At 44.3% G+C, this 13,428-nt stretch overlaps 1 protein-coding gene across 1 annotated transcript in view; it reads left to right on the top strand.

Annotated features, from left to right (window-relative positions):
- The window catches only part of MID1 (midline 1), a 180,928-nt gene that overhangs the window by 151,966 nt on the left and 15,534 nt on the right, over window positions 1-13,428 (top strand).

Raw genomic sequence — 13,428 nt, 5'->3', positions numbered from 1 at the left:
TACTTCTGTAAGAGAGCCTCTGCAATATAATTATTTTCCATTTTTCTGGGTCACCCATCTGGCGGGCATGGGATTTGATTATATCGCAAAAGCACCCCTCCTACTGTCTGTCTTGTTGTGGCTTCTTCTGTCTTTGGGATGTAGAATATCTTTTTTGGTAGGTCCTAGTCTTTTTGCTCAGTGGTTGTTCAGCAGTTTGGTTTGGGTGTTTTCATGAGAGGAGGTGAGCTCAAGTTCTTCTTCTCCTCTGCCGTCTTGTCTCGGAATCTATTTCACATTTTTTTTAAAGGGTTTAATAAAATGAATAGCCGAAGAATACCAAATACCTGGTCTCATTCAGAGGCGAGCAGGGCCATCTTCTGAAATATAACAATTGGCCCCCACCTAGGAAGAATTTTAGACCTTATCTGAAACACAGAGAAGCCCCTCTCTCGCTGGGGCCCATGAGATATTCCGTATCATCGGAGACAATGTGATGATCTAGAGCAGCAGCAAGTAGCTGGTCAGAGAGATGATAATAGAGGAAGCACTCCCTCTCGCCCCACAGTTATTCGAATTAAGTACATGGCAAAGGACGAGAAGAAATGTATTTTTAGGGGAGCAAGTTTGAAAGCTTCTTAGCAAATAAAATAGAATATGCCAAAGTAGAGAGGATAGAATAGCAATCACTTTTCAACAAAGAAATGTTTGAATAAATCCATACCAGCCTTGCTTTCATTATATAAACCTTTTGTAACTACAGTGTTCTTTCCTAGCACAAGTAATTCTGAGGCACATGACGCTTTCAAGTAGAAATTTGATTTAGGAGTAATTAAAAGAGTGATGCAGAAAGACCCACACCTCTAAGGGGCTAAAGTATAAGTGACTCATACCAACAAATGGCGCCCCCCCCCCCCCCATAGCCCCTTTTCCCAGCTTCCCCTCCTGACCCCTCTGACCTTTCACTCCTTAATCAGCCTGCCTTGGAAGCTTTTCTTAAAATCTTACTTAGCTTGTATTACAATCTTCTAAGAATGTGTAATTTTGGAGCGAAAGGGAAAATCGTGAAACGTTGAGAAGAGCTTTGCCAAGCTGCCTGAGTAGGTAGAAGGCATAGAGAGGGCAGAGGTGGTACAACCAAAAGGTCTTGGGGCAAGTGATCACTAAGTCTTGAAAGAGAGTGGGTACCTATCAGTACGGTAAAGGCATACCAGCCAGCCATGTTAAGCAAACCTGTAGAGACAGAAGGTGGCAGGGTGCAGTGGGAGATGTCGTCTAATTCAGCCTGGCTAGAGAGTTGAGTGAGGAAGGGGAGACGGTGAGAAATGAAGATAGAGAAACAGAACCAGGACTCAACCCCGTTCAGGTCTAGTTCTTACCGTTTGCGCATCTGGAGTCAGCTGGGGGTCAGCTAGCCTGCTGATCTTGGTTAGGATCCCTCGCAGCTCAGGCTGGTAACTGGCGCATCTCCACTGCTGGACGGCTCTCTCCTGCAATCTGCCTCAAGCATGTTCTCCAGGGGACTGCAGAGGTGAAGGCAGATGGCTGGGCCCAGTTGCCCACGTGCTTTTCAAGCCTCTGTCTCTGTCACGTTAGCTGACATGCCATTGGCCAAACCCATTCCCACGAGTGAGCCTGGAGTCACAATGAGAGGCCTGCAAGGTTATATAGCACACAAACAAAATGCGTGGATACAGCAAGAAGGAAGGGAGTGGGGCCAGAGGACCATCTACTGGAGAGCCTTAGCTCCGTACCAGCACTTCATTCCATCCCCAGATGACAGGAAGATACCTGTTGCTTGAACTTAGGGTTTCCCAGGTGACTAAACCGTGACTACCTTGACTTCCATGCTGTTGGCATGGAAAAGAATACCAAAAAAAGACGCAAGAATGGAATAGATGAGAAAAGGCCACACCTGTAGAAATCCAACGACAATACTGCTGAAATTAGAGCTTTACGTTGGGTGATGCCAGAGAAGGGGATTTGTTCCCAGAAAGCAGTTGCCACAAGGAAACAAATGCACGTGGCTTAACGAAGATTACAGACCTGCCTTTTGTTCTTGTTGTCCTTGTAATCTTTTTTTATCGAAGTGTGGTTGATTTACAATAGTGTGTTTGTTAGTTGCAGGTGTACAGCAAAGTTTCAGTTATTTTATCAGGATTATCTTGTAAGAACCTATAATGGAAAATAATTAATATAGTTCCCTGTGCTATACGGTAGGTCCTTGTTTAGCTAGTATTTTTAATCTTTATTTTATACTGGAGTGTAGTCGAGCTACAATGTTGTTAGTTGCAGGTGTACAGCAAAGTGATTTCGTTATACATATGTCCATTCTTTTTCAGATTCTTCTCCCATACAGGTTGTTACAGAACACTGAGTGAGTAGAGTCCCCTGTGCTACACAGTGCAAGCTCTGCCTTATTTAAAACGTAGATGCTACAAAGGCCTGTCCTCCCAGGTCAGATGGAAACCAGTGACACTGCACTTGTTCATCTAACTGGGGTGCTAGTATCAGCGTTTGTTTGTCTCTTTAATGTCTATTAAAGCAGTAGAGTGAAGTCCCAAGGCCTACAGGATCAAATTGCAACAACGCACGAATGAATTTATATGAAAGGTAACAGACGTAAACGTTCTCAGATTATTTTTTCTTTTCTTTTGTAATTTAATCTTTATTTTATATTGGAGTAGAGTTGATGATTTACAGTGCAGCGTTCGTTTCAGGCGTACAGCAAAGTGAATCAGTTATACATATACGTATATCCATTACTTTACAGACTCTTTTCTCATACAGGCTTTTAGAGAATAGTGACCAGACTTCCCTGTGCTGTACAGTAGGTCCTTGTGGGTTATCTGTGGTATATATAGTAGTGTGTAGATGTTAATCCCAGACTCCTAATCTACCCGTCTCCTGACCTCTCCCCCTTGGCAACCACACGTCTGTTCTCTCTCTATGTCTGTGAGTCTGTTTCTGTTTTGTAGATAAGTTCACTTGTGTCATATTTTAGATTCCACATAGAAATGATATCGTATGGTACTTGTCTTTCTCTTTGACTTACTTCACTTAGTATGATCATCTCTGGGTCCATCCATGTTGCTGCAAGTGGCATCATTTCGTTCTTTTTTTATGGTTGAGTGCTGTTCCATTGTGTATATGCACCACATCTTCTTTGTTCATTCCTCTGTTGATGGACGTTTAGGTTTGCTTCCATGTCCGTGCTACTGTAAACAAAGAGTGCTGCAGTGAACACTGGGGTGCACGTTTTTTTTCAGGTTATGGTTTTCTCCTTATCTGTGCCCAGGAGTGGGATGGCTGGGTTGTATGGTCGTTTTAGTTTTAGCTTTTTGAGGAACCTCCGTACTGTTCTCCATAGTGGCTGCACCAATTTACATTCCCACCAACAGTGCAAGAGGGTTCCCTTTTTCTCCACACCCTCTCCAGCATTTGTTATTTGTAGAGTTTTTGATGATGGCCATTCTGACCAGTGTGAGGTGACACCTCATTGTAGTTTTCATTTGCAATTCTCCAATGACTAGTGAGGTTGAGCATCTTTTCATGTGCTTTTGGGCCATAGATAATTTTTTTCTTAACTATTACGCAGAGTTGTAGTGATTGAGGGAGATCTGGATTTGAATCCCAGCTTTGGACCTCACTAGCGCTATAATTCGGGGCAAATTATTGAACATCCTCTGTTTCTTCATCTGTGAGAAGAGGTAACGTTTTAACCTCACATGGCTGAGACATTAAAAGTAAAGGTCTTAGCCCTGTGTTTGCCAGCGTTAGCACATAGCTATTCAAAGTTACTGTTCCTACAAAAATATAGCCTAGACTCACCCGTCGTTATATTTTTTGTCGTATCACAAAGGTCCGTCGTGCAATCTGCCCGGATTATCTACATAATGGCATTTTACACAGTCTTCGCGTGAAAGGCCTTCCTCGCACGTTGTTTGCTCTTCTGTCCTACCGTTTGAAGGGAGATGTTCTATTGAATGATAAGAGCTAAGAGTACAAACGCTACTGGAAAGAAGGAGAAAGAATGCTCCAAAGCTGGCTGTAGCTCCATGTGCCACTAGGCAGTCTTTTACTGTCCCTAGGTCACAGTTCCTGCACTTGTCATAATAAATTCTAGTTAATTGCCCTCAAGTGACTTTAGTGAAGGAGAATTCGATACTATCTATGGAGCTTTTCAATCTTGTAAAAAGACTCTCTCTAATCAAACTCATACACTCTTAATGGCAGTTAATTTTTTACTTTTCACTGTAATGAACAGGCTTACGACTACAGATGTTAACGAACTGCTTATGAGAAATAGCTATGTATTCAATTTTACAGTTTTTTCCAGAACTACTTTTAAGGCATCATTGCAAATCGTCAGTTGGAGCCTTCTCCTAGCAGCCTATTATTTTTATTCTTGGCAAAAGTCAAAAGATCCGTGTCTTCAAGCCTTCATGGCAAAGTAATTATCTGTATTTAATTTGTTTTAGTCATTTCGAAAACATTCATGAAAGTTATGAAACATATACTACGTGGATTGAGAAGAAGGAAAAGAACGTTCACTTACGTCCAATCTGTTCAAAGAAACAAAGGGTGTGGGAAGCTGGTGTGCAGCCTCTCTGAAGGGCGTCCGTTATGTTTTATACATAACGTTTTACTGTAAGATGACAGGCAGTTGCTCTGAAGTCCCAGACGTAATTCGGATCTTGTGAGGAGCGGCATTATGCAGGGAGATGCTTCTGACCCCTTGTGAATGAGAGAGAAAAAGTACAAAATCACAGAACTCAGTTAGTTATTGTATTATGAACTGATCATCTGCCAAGTTGCACTGTTGTTTGAATGCTTCGAGCTGAATCGGAGAAGGTGAATGTTGGCACCCCCTCCAAGATGACTGGAAACGAATTGACAGAAAAGTAGAGATTTCAGTCAGGACAGTTACATGGATGTTTGTTTCGTAAAGTGACGCTCGGCACCATATGCAAGAAGTTAAGTGGTGCTGGCACTAGACCAACACTAGCAATGCAATAATGGTGTACGCCGAGGCATCCCACCAACCGCACCCCCGAAAGAGCACGGTCGATGTTGCTTTCCTGGCGTTTGTAAGCAACCTCTCGGTTATGACCTTGGCCATGACAACAATATAAAGGTAAGCCGGAAATAGTTAGAGGTAGCACTCATCAAAGCAGATTGTCCCAATCAAATTTTACTGCTCCATAAACATTTTGTTCAAGTAAAATAATTAGTGACCTGTTCACAAACTAATCAGGACGGCCAGCGTCCCTCTTTTGGTTTGGAAAAGTTTTCTGAAACATAATTAAATCTGTCTCTGTGGGGTTAAGGCTTCGGATTGTAAAAGCCAAGTTGGAGTTTGCAGCGATTTCAGACATCTGCTCTATGATGTTGCTGAAAGCATTCCGCCACCGCAGTAAACCCAGCTTTGGGGTTGTACAGTGATGTAAAGTTTATTGAAACATTTTTACATTCGCTCTCTTTGAAACAGGAAGAGTGTAAACACAGTGACATCGACAGGATTCTCATTTGATCATGCCGTTACTGTTTGCATTTGTGCCGGACTGCTGTTGACAAAGGTCTAGGAATACGAGTGGATTGTCCTAGGCAGTGGAACAGCTCATCGTTTTGTTCTGTTTTTTAAGTAATTTTTTATCGGAGTGTAGTTGATCTACAGTGTCGTGTTAGTTTCAGGTGTACAGCAAAGTGATGCGGTTTACATATATGTATATATTCATTCTTTTTCAGATTCTTTTCCCTTATAGGTTATCACAGAATACTGAGTAGAGCTCCTCCTCGTGCTGTGCAGTAAGAGCTTGTTGAGTATCTGTTTCATATAGAATAGTGTGCATATACGTTCATCCCAGACTCCTAATTTGTCCCTTCGCCTTTGGTGACCGTAAGTTTGTTTTCTGTGTCTGTTGCTTTATGACTAGTGTAATGCTCTTATTAAATATCTCAAGTGACTTACACGCGCTGCCAGGGCTTCCGCTTTGGGACTAGAAGGGCCAGCTCCCGTGCAACAGGAGTTCAGTCTCCAGAGTACTCGCTGGGATTTGGGCTTCAGGAGAACGTGGGGCTACGTCCGTGCTGACGGGACCTGGGTTTGCTCAGGATCCGCCCAGGGAGGCATTACTGGGAGTAGAAGTTCCCTGACCAGGGATCGAACCCGCGCCCCCTGCGGTAGAAGCACGGAGTCTTAACCGCTGGACAGCCAGGCAGTTAAGAAGAGGCTTCGCTTGGGCGAGGTCAGTGACGAGGAGGGTAAGAAAAAGCATGCTTTTAATGAGGCTGGAGATGAGAGGATTCAGCACGGGAGTGAGCACACCACACTGCACAGAGACGGTCAACGCCAGAGGGGATCCTAAAGTTGGCATGAGGTAGCAGAGAAACCCCGAGTCAAAGAAGCAGCTCGCTGCAGTGAGCGGAGAATCTACAGCTTACAAGTGGGAGAAGACAAAGATGTCCCAGAGACACACAAGGCCCCTCGTCTCGTTTTCGAGTGCTTAGAGTGGGACAAAGAGGAGAAGGGTGGGAAAACCACCTGGCCCACTGTAGCTCCCCAAAGCACAGGCCCAGCCTGTGCTGGGGAAAGGGGAACAGGTGTGACGTGCACTGAGGTTGAAAGTAGCTGGGAAGTTGTGAAATAATTCTGAGGGATCATTAAGGGATGGAAAAAGAATAGTGGACAAAGCAAGGGGGAAAACAGAAATTGGGAAAAAATTAAGTTTGGGGTTAAGACTTGCTTGACAACATTTATATCCCACCCACTCCATCCACACACACACGCCAAGCTCGTTTTAAAGACATTTGGATTTGGTGAGAAGATGGCAGAGTGGAAGGACGTGCGCTCACTCCCTCTTGCGAGAGCACCTGAATCACAGCTAACTGCTGGACAGTCATCAACAGGAAGACAGACACTGGAACTCACTGGAAAAGACACTCCACATCCATAAGACAAAGTAGAAGCTAGAGTGAGACAGTGGGAGGGCTGCAATCACAATAAAATCAAATCCCATAACCCCTGGGTGGGTGGCTCACAGACTGGAAAACAGTTATACCACGGAAGTCCACCCCCTGGAGTGAAGTTTCTGAGCCCCGTGTCAGGTTTCCCAACCTAGGGGTCTGACAATGGGAGGAGGAATTCCCAGAGAATCGGACTTCGAAGCCTAGCTGTATTTGATTGCAGGACTGGGGGAAACAGAGACTCCACTCCTGGAGGGCACACACAAGGTAGTGTGCACATCCGGACCCAGGGGGAGGGAGCAGCGACCCCACAGGAGACTGAACCGGACCTACCTGCTCGTGTTGGAGGGTCTCCTGCAGAGGCGGGGGGTGGCTGCGGCTCACCGTGGGGACAAGGACACTGGCAGCAGAGGTTCAGGGAAGTGCTCCTTGGCGTGAGGCCTCCCAGAGTCCGCCCTTAGCCCCACCAAAGAGCCTGTGGCCTCCAGTGCTGGGTCACCTCAGGCCAAACAACCAACAGGGAGTGAACTCAGCCCCACCCATCAGCAGACAAGCAGATTAAAGTTTTACTGAGCTCTGCCCACCAGAGCAACAGCCAGCTCTACCCACCACCAGTCCCTCCCATCAGGAAGCTTGCACAAGCCTCTCAGATAGCCTCATCCACCAGAGGGCAGACAGCAGAGGCAGGAAGAACTACAGTCCTGCAGCCTGTGGAACAAAAACCACATTCACAGAAAGATAGACAAGATGAAAAGGCAGAGGGCTATGTACCAGATGAAGGAACAAGATAAAACCCCAGAAAAACCACCAAATGAAGTGGAGACAGGCAACCTTCCAGAAAAAGAATGGAGGCAAAGGTAGTGAAGATGCAAGAGATGTTTCACAAAGACCTAGAAGACTTACTTAAAGAACAAACAAACAGAGATGAACAATACAATAACTGAAATGAAAACTACACTAGAAGGAATCAATAGCAGAATAACTGAGGCAGAAGAACGGATAAGTGACCTGGAAGACAGAACGGTGGAATTCACTGCTGCGGAACAGAATAAAGAAAAAGGAATGAAAAGAAACGAAGACAGCCTAAGAGACCTCTGGGGCAACATTATACGCACCAACATTCCCATTAGAGGGGTCCCAGAAGGAGTAGAGAGAGAGAAGGGGACCAGGGGAAATACGTGAAGAGATTAGCGTCACAAAACTTGCCTAACATGGGAAAGGAAATAGCCCCCCAAGTCCAGGAAGCGCAGAGAGTCCCAGGCAGGATAAACCCAAGGAGAAACACGCCGAGACACATAGTAATCAAACTGGCAAAAATTAAAGACAAAGAAAAATTACTGAAAGCAGCAAGGGAAAAACGACAAATAACATACAAGGGAACTCCCATAAGGTTAACAGCTGATTTCTCAGCAGAAACTCTGCAAGCCAGAAGGGAGTGGCATGATATGTTTAAAGTGATGAAAGGGAAGAACCTACAACCACGATTACTCTACCCGGCAAGGATCTCATTCAGATTCAGTGGAGAAATCAAAAGCTTTACAGACAAGCAAAAGCTAAGAGAATTCAGCACCACCAAACCAGCTTTACAACAAATGCTAAAGGAACTTCTCTAAGTGGGAAACACAACAGAAGAAAAGGACCTACAAAACCAAACCCATAACAATTAAGAAAATGGTAATAGACACATACATATCAATAATTACCTTAAAAGTGAATGGATTAAATGCTCCAACCAAAAGACAAAGGCTCACTGAATGGATACGAAAACAAGACCCATATTTATATATGCTGTCTACAAGAGACCCACTTCAGACCTAGGGACACATACAGCCTGAAAGTGAGGGGATGGAAAAAGATACTCCATGCAAATGGAAATCAAAAGAAAGCTGGAGTAGCCATGCTCATATCAGATAAAATAGACTTTAAAAGAAAGAATGTTACAAGAGACAAGAAAGGATACTACATAATGATCAAGGGATCAACCCAAGAAGATGTAACAATTATAAATATATATGCACCCAACATAGCACCTCAATACGTAAGGCGACTGCTAACAGCTATAAAAGAGAAATCGACGGTAACATAGTGATAGTGGGGGACCCTTAACACCTCACACCAATGGAAAGATCATCCAGACAGAAAATTAACAAGCAAACACAAGCTCTAAATGACACAATAGACCAGCTAGATTTAATTGATGATATTTTTAGAACATTTCACCCAAAAGTGGCAGAATACACTTTATGCTGAAGTGCACATGGAACATTCTCCAGGACAGATCATATCTTGGGTTACAAATCAAGCCTTGGCAAATTTAAGAAAACTGAAGTCATATCAAGCATCTTTTCCAACCACAGCACTATGAGATTAGAAATAAATTACAGGGAAAAAAACCATAAAAACCACAGACACATGGAGGGTAAACACTACGTTACTAAGTAACCAAGAGATCACTGAAGAAATCAAAGAGAACAAGACAAGTCTGTCCACTCTCACCACTCTTATTCAACATAGTCTTGGAAGTTTTAGCCATAGCAGTCAGAGAAGAAAAAGAAATAAAAGGAATCCAAATCAGCAAAGAAGAAGTAAAACTGTCACTGTTTGCAGGTGACATGATACTATACATAGAGAATCCTAAAGACGCCACCAGAAAACTACTAGAGCTAATGAATGAATTTGGTAAAGTTGCAGGATATAAAATTAATGCACAGAAATCTCTGGCATTCCTATACACCAGCAACGAAAGATCAGAAAGAGAAATTAAGGAAACAATCCCATTCGCCCCTGCAACGAAAAGAATTACAAACCTAGGAAGAAACCTACCAAAGGAGGTAAAAGACCTGTACTCAGAAAACTATAGGACACTGATGAAAGAAAGCAAAGATGACACAAACAGATGGAGAGATACACCATCTGCTCTTGGATTGGAAGAATCAACATTGTGAAAATGACTATACTTCTCAAAGCAATCTACAGATTCAGCGAAATCCCTGTCAAATTACCAATGGATTTTTTTTTTTTTTTTTTTAACTTTACAGAACTAGGACCAAAAAATATTAAAATTTGTATGGAGACACCAAAGACCCCAAATAGCCAAAGCAATTTTGAGGGGAAAAAATGGAGCTCGAACAACCAGGCTCCCTGACTTCGGACTATACTACAGAGCTCTAGTAATCAAGACAGTATGATACTGCCACAAAAACAGAAATATAGATCAGTGCAACAGGAGGGAAAGCCCAGAGATAAACCCACACACATATGGTCATCTTATCTTTGATAAAGGAGGCAAGAATATACAATGGAGAAAAGACAGTCTCTTCAATAAGTGGTGCTGGGAAAACTAGAGAGCTACATGTAAAAGAATGAAAGTAGAACACTTCCTAACACCATACACAAAGCAAACTCAAAAAGGACGTAAGACCTAAATATAAGACCAGACACTATGAAACTCGTAGAGGAAAGCATAGGCAGAACACTCTATGACATAAATCACAGCAAGATCCTTCTAGACCCACCTCCTAGAGAAATGGAAATAAAAACAAAAATAAAGGGCTTCCCTGGTGGCGCAGGGGTTGAGAGTCCGCCTGTCGATGCAGGGGACACGGGTTGGTGCCCTGCTCCAGGAAGATCCCACATGCCGCGGAGCGGCTGGGCCCGGGAGCCACGGCAGCTGAGCCTGCGCATCCGGAGCCTGTGCTCCGCAACGGGAGAGGCCACAACAGTGAGAGGCCCACGTACCGCAAAAAAAACAAAAAAAAAACAAAAATAAACAAAAAATAAACAAATGGGACCTACTGAAACTTTGGCACAGCAAAGGAAACTATAAACAAGACAAAAAGACAACCCTCAGAATGGGAGAAAATATTTGCAGACGAATTAACGGACAAAGGATTAATCTCTAAAGTATATATAAACAGCTCATTCAGCTCCGTGTCAAAAAAAATACAAACAACCCAATCAAAAAACGGGCAGAAGACCTACATAGACCTTATTCTCCAAAGAAGACACACAGATGGCCAGGAGGCACATGAAAAGCAGCTCAACGTCGCTAATTATTAAAGAAATGCAAATCAAAACTCCAATGAGATATCACCTCACACCAGTTAGAATGGGCTTTATCAGAAAATCTACAAACAACAAATGCTGGAGAGGGTGTGGAGAAAAGGGAACCCTCTTGCACTGTTGGTGGGAATGTAAATTGACACAGCCACTATGGAGAACAGTATAGAGGTTCCTCAAAAAACTAAAAATAGAATTACCATATGATCCAGCAATCCCACTACTGGGCATATACCCTGAGAAAACCATAATTCGAAAAGACACATGCGCCCCAGTGTTCACTGCAGCACTATTTACAATAGCCAGGTCCCGGAAGCAACCTAAATGCCCATCGACAGATGAATGGATAAAGAAGTTGTGGTACGTATGTACAGTGGAATGTTACTCAGCCATAAAAAGGAACAAAACTGAGTCACTTGCAGAGACGTGGATGGACCTAGAGACTGTCATACCGAGTGAAGCAAGTCAGAAAGAGAAAAACAAGTATCACATATTAACGCTTACGTGTGGCATCTAGAAAAATGATACAGGTGAACCAGTTTGCGGGGCAGAAATAGAGACAGAGGTGTAGAGAACCAACGTATGGACACCAAGGGGGGAAAGCGCGGGAGGTGGTGGTGGGGGGTGGAATGAATCGGGAGATTGGGATTGACGTGGATACACTAATACGTATGAAATAGATAACTATTCAGAACCTGCTGTATAAAAAAATAAAATAAAATTCCAAAAAAATGCTAATAATAAAGTGAGTTACAGGCTTCTTGGGGCCCAGAGCTGAGATCCAGTTTTGGGTGGATCAAAATCTACAATTTGGTTGCGGCACTGTCTGGAAGCGTTGAGCTTGTCACTGCTGTGTTCAAGGAAAAGGGAAGGTGAGAAAGCATCAAAAGAGATATGTAATTGGGAGAGTCCCATGTTACTAAAGCTGTTTGTGGATGTTCACCTGGGTCTAACACAAGTGACAACTGGTCGGAGAATTAGGGGGAAATTGGGGCTGGGGGGATGGTGCCTTAGTTGCTCTGTTATGTCTCCGAAAACAAGCGCACCACACTCAACCCCTTCTGTGAGTCTCACATCATTTCCTTGCTTTATGGCGGCTCTGTCAACTCCTGCAGTCCTCCTGGTTTAAATGTTTACAGATGGAAGTGAAAAGAGGTGAGAGAAAATTCACAGGATTTTTCATGTAAATGACTATATATACGTGTGCTTATTTTAAGACTCTCTGAAGTGCACCTGCAAATACCGTGCACCCAAGATACAAATGGTAGGAGGTGAATTTTCACAATTAACAAAATATTTTCACGTTCGTCTCAACCGTGAGACTACCGTGAACAATGTTGACTGAAAAGTCGGAGACGGTATTTAGTAGGATTGAGAAACAGCTGTCATGGGGCCGCGAACATCTTGAAATGCTGTGCAGGTATTTGTGGGTTAGTAGGGATATGCGTTTGTGAGTTTCTTTCTACAGAAATGTTTTATTAGAGTCTCAGAGAGGTAAGACCAAAGAAAGATGAAGGGACTGCTTCTTGGGCATATGGTTAAGGTGTAAGTTGCCTCAAGATCAAAAGAACTAACGCTTTGACTTGCAAATCCCCTGAAAGGGAAGGAGGGGAGGCAAGTTGAGCGCCCCTCAGGAAGTGGAGGGGCCCAAGGCCTCTGCCGAGAATTGGTGAAGGAAATTCACCGGAGTCCGGAAACGCCACGACAGCCCGGTCACCAGGGGGCTGGGAAAAGGTTCGATTAGCGTGGAGATTGATGGGCGGAGAGGAGAGTCGGGCCCAGTACCAAAGAAATGTTTTCAGCATCAGCCAGCTGAAAAACAAGACGGCTTCCTCTTTCCTACATGTTCTTCCAAAACCTCCTACATCCGCAGCCTGCCCCTCCAACCGCATCCTGCAGGATGCAGCCGGGGGAGCGGCCCTGCTCTTTGGAACCAGCCATGCTAGGGATGCAGCTGGTCCCAATCCCTACTGATGCTTTTCTCAGAGCCACCCTGGGCCCTGAGCTGCCCTCAGGTGCTGCCACTCCAGGGTTCTCTTAGGGACACATGTCCTGACTCACTGAAGTACGACCAGGAGAGCGCTGGGTCACAAGCAACCCCAATGAGCGTTCTCTTTGGTCCCCTGTCAGAAGTTGCCCTGGTGCTGGCCAGTCTCTGCTGGCCTCACTCCCAAATCGGCTGGGCAGTCGATGAGAGGAGCAGATTATCGGCACGTCCTCCCTGTGGCAGTGGCACGAGGGGGCAGCAAACCCTCAAGGCCTTGGAATGCCTCCTCTGGCCACTGGCACGTTATCGTTTCAGCCTCCTTCTAGTGGCCAAAGCAGGTCACGTGGCCAAATCCAAAGCTACGAGGTAAGAGAATATATACCCCGTGTCTTTAGAAGGAGCAACTGCAAAGTCACCTAGACGTGGATCCAGGGCAG

Source organism: Phocoena sinus, chromosome X (genome assembly GCF_008692025.1).
Source record: "Phocoena sinus isolate mPhoSin1 chromosome X, mPhoSin1.pri, whole genome shotgun sequence".
Classification (NCBI taxonomy): domain Eukaryota; kingdom Metazoa; phylum Chordata; class Mammalia; order Artiodactyla; family Phocoenidae; genus Phocoena; species Phocoena sinus.
The sequence above is the reverse complement of the archived record's forward strand: the minus strand, read 5'-3'. Positions and strand labels throughout refer to the sequence as shown.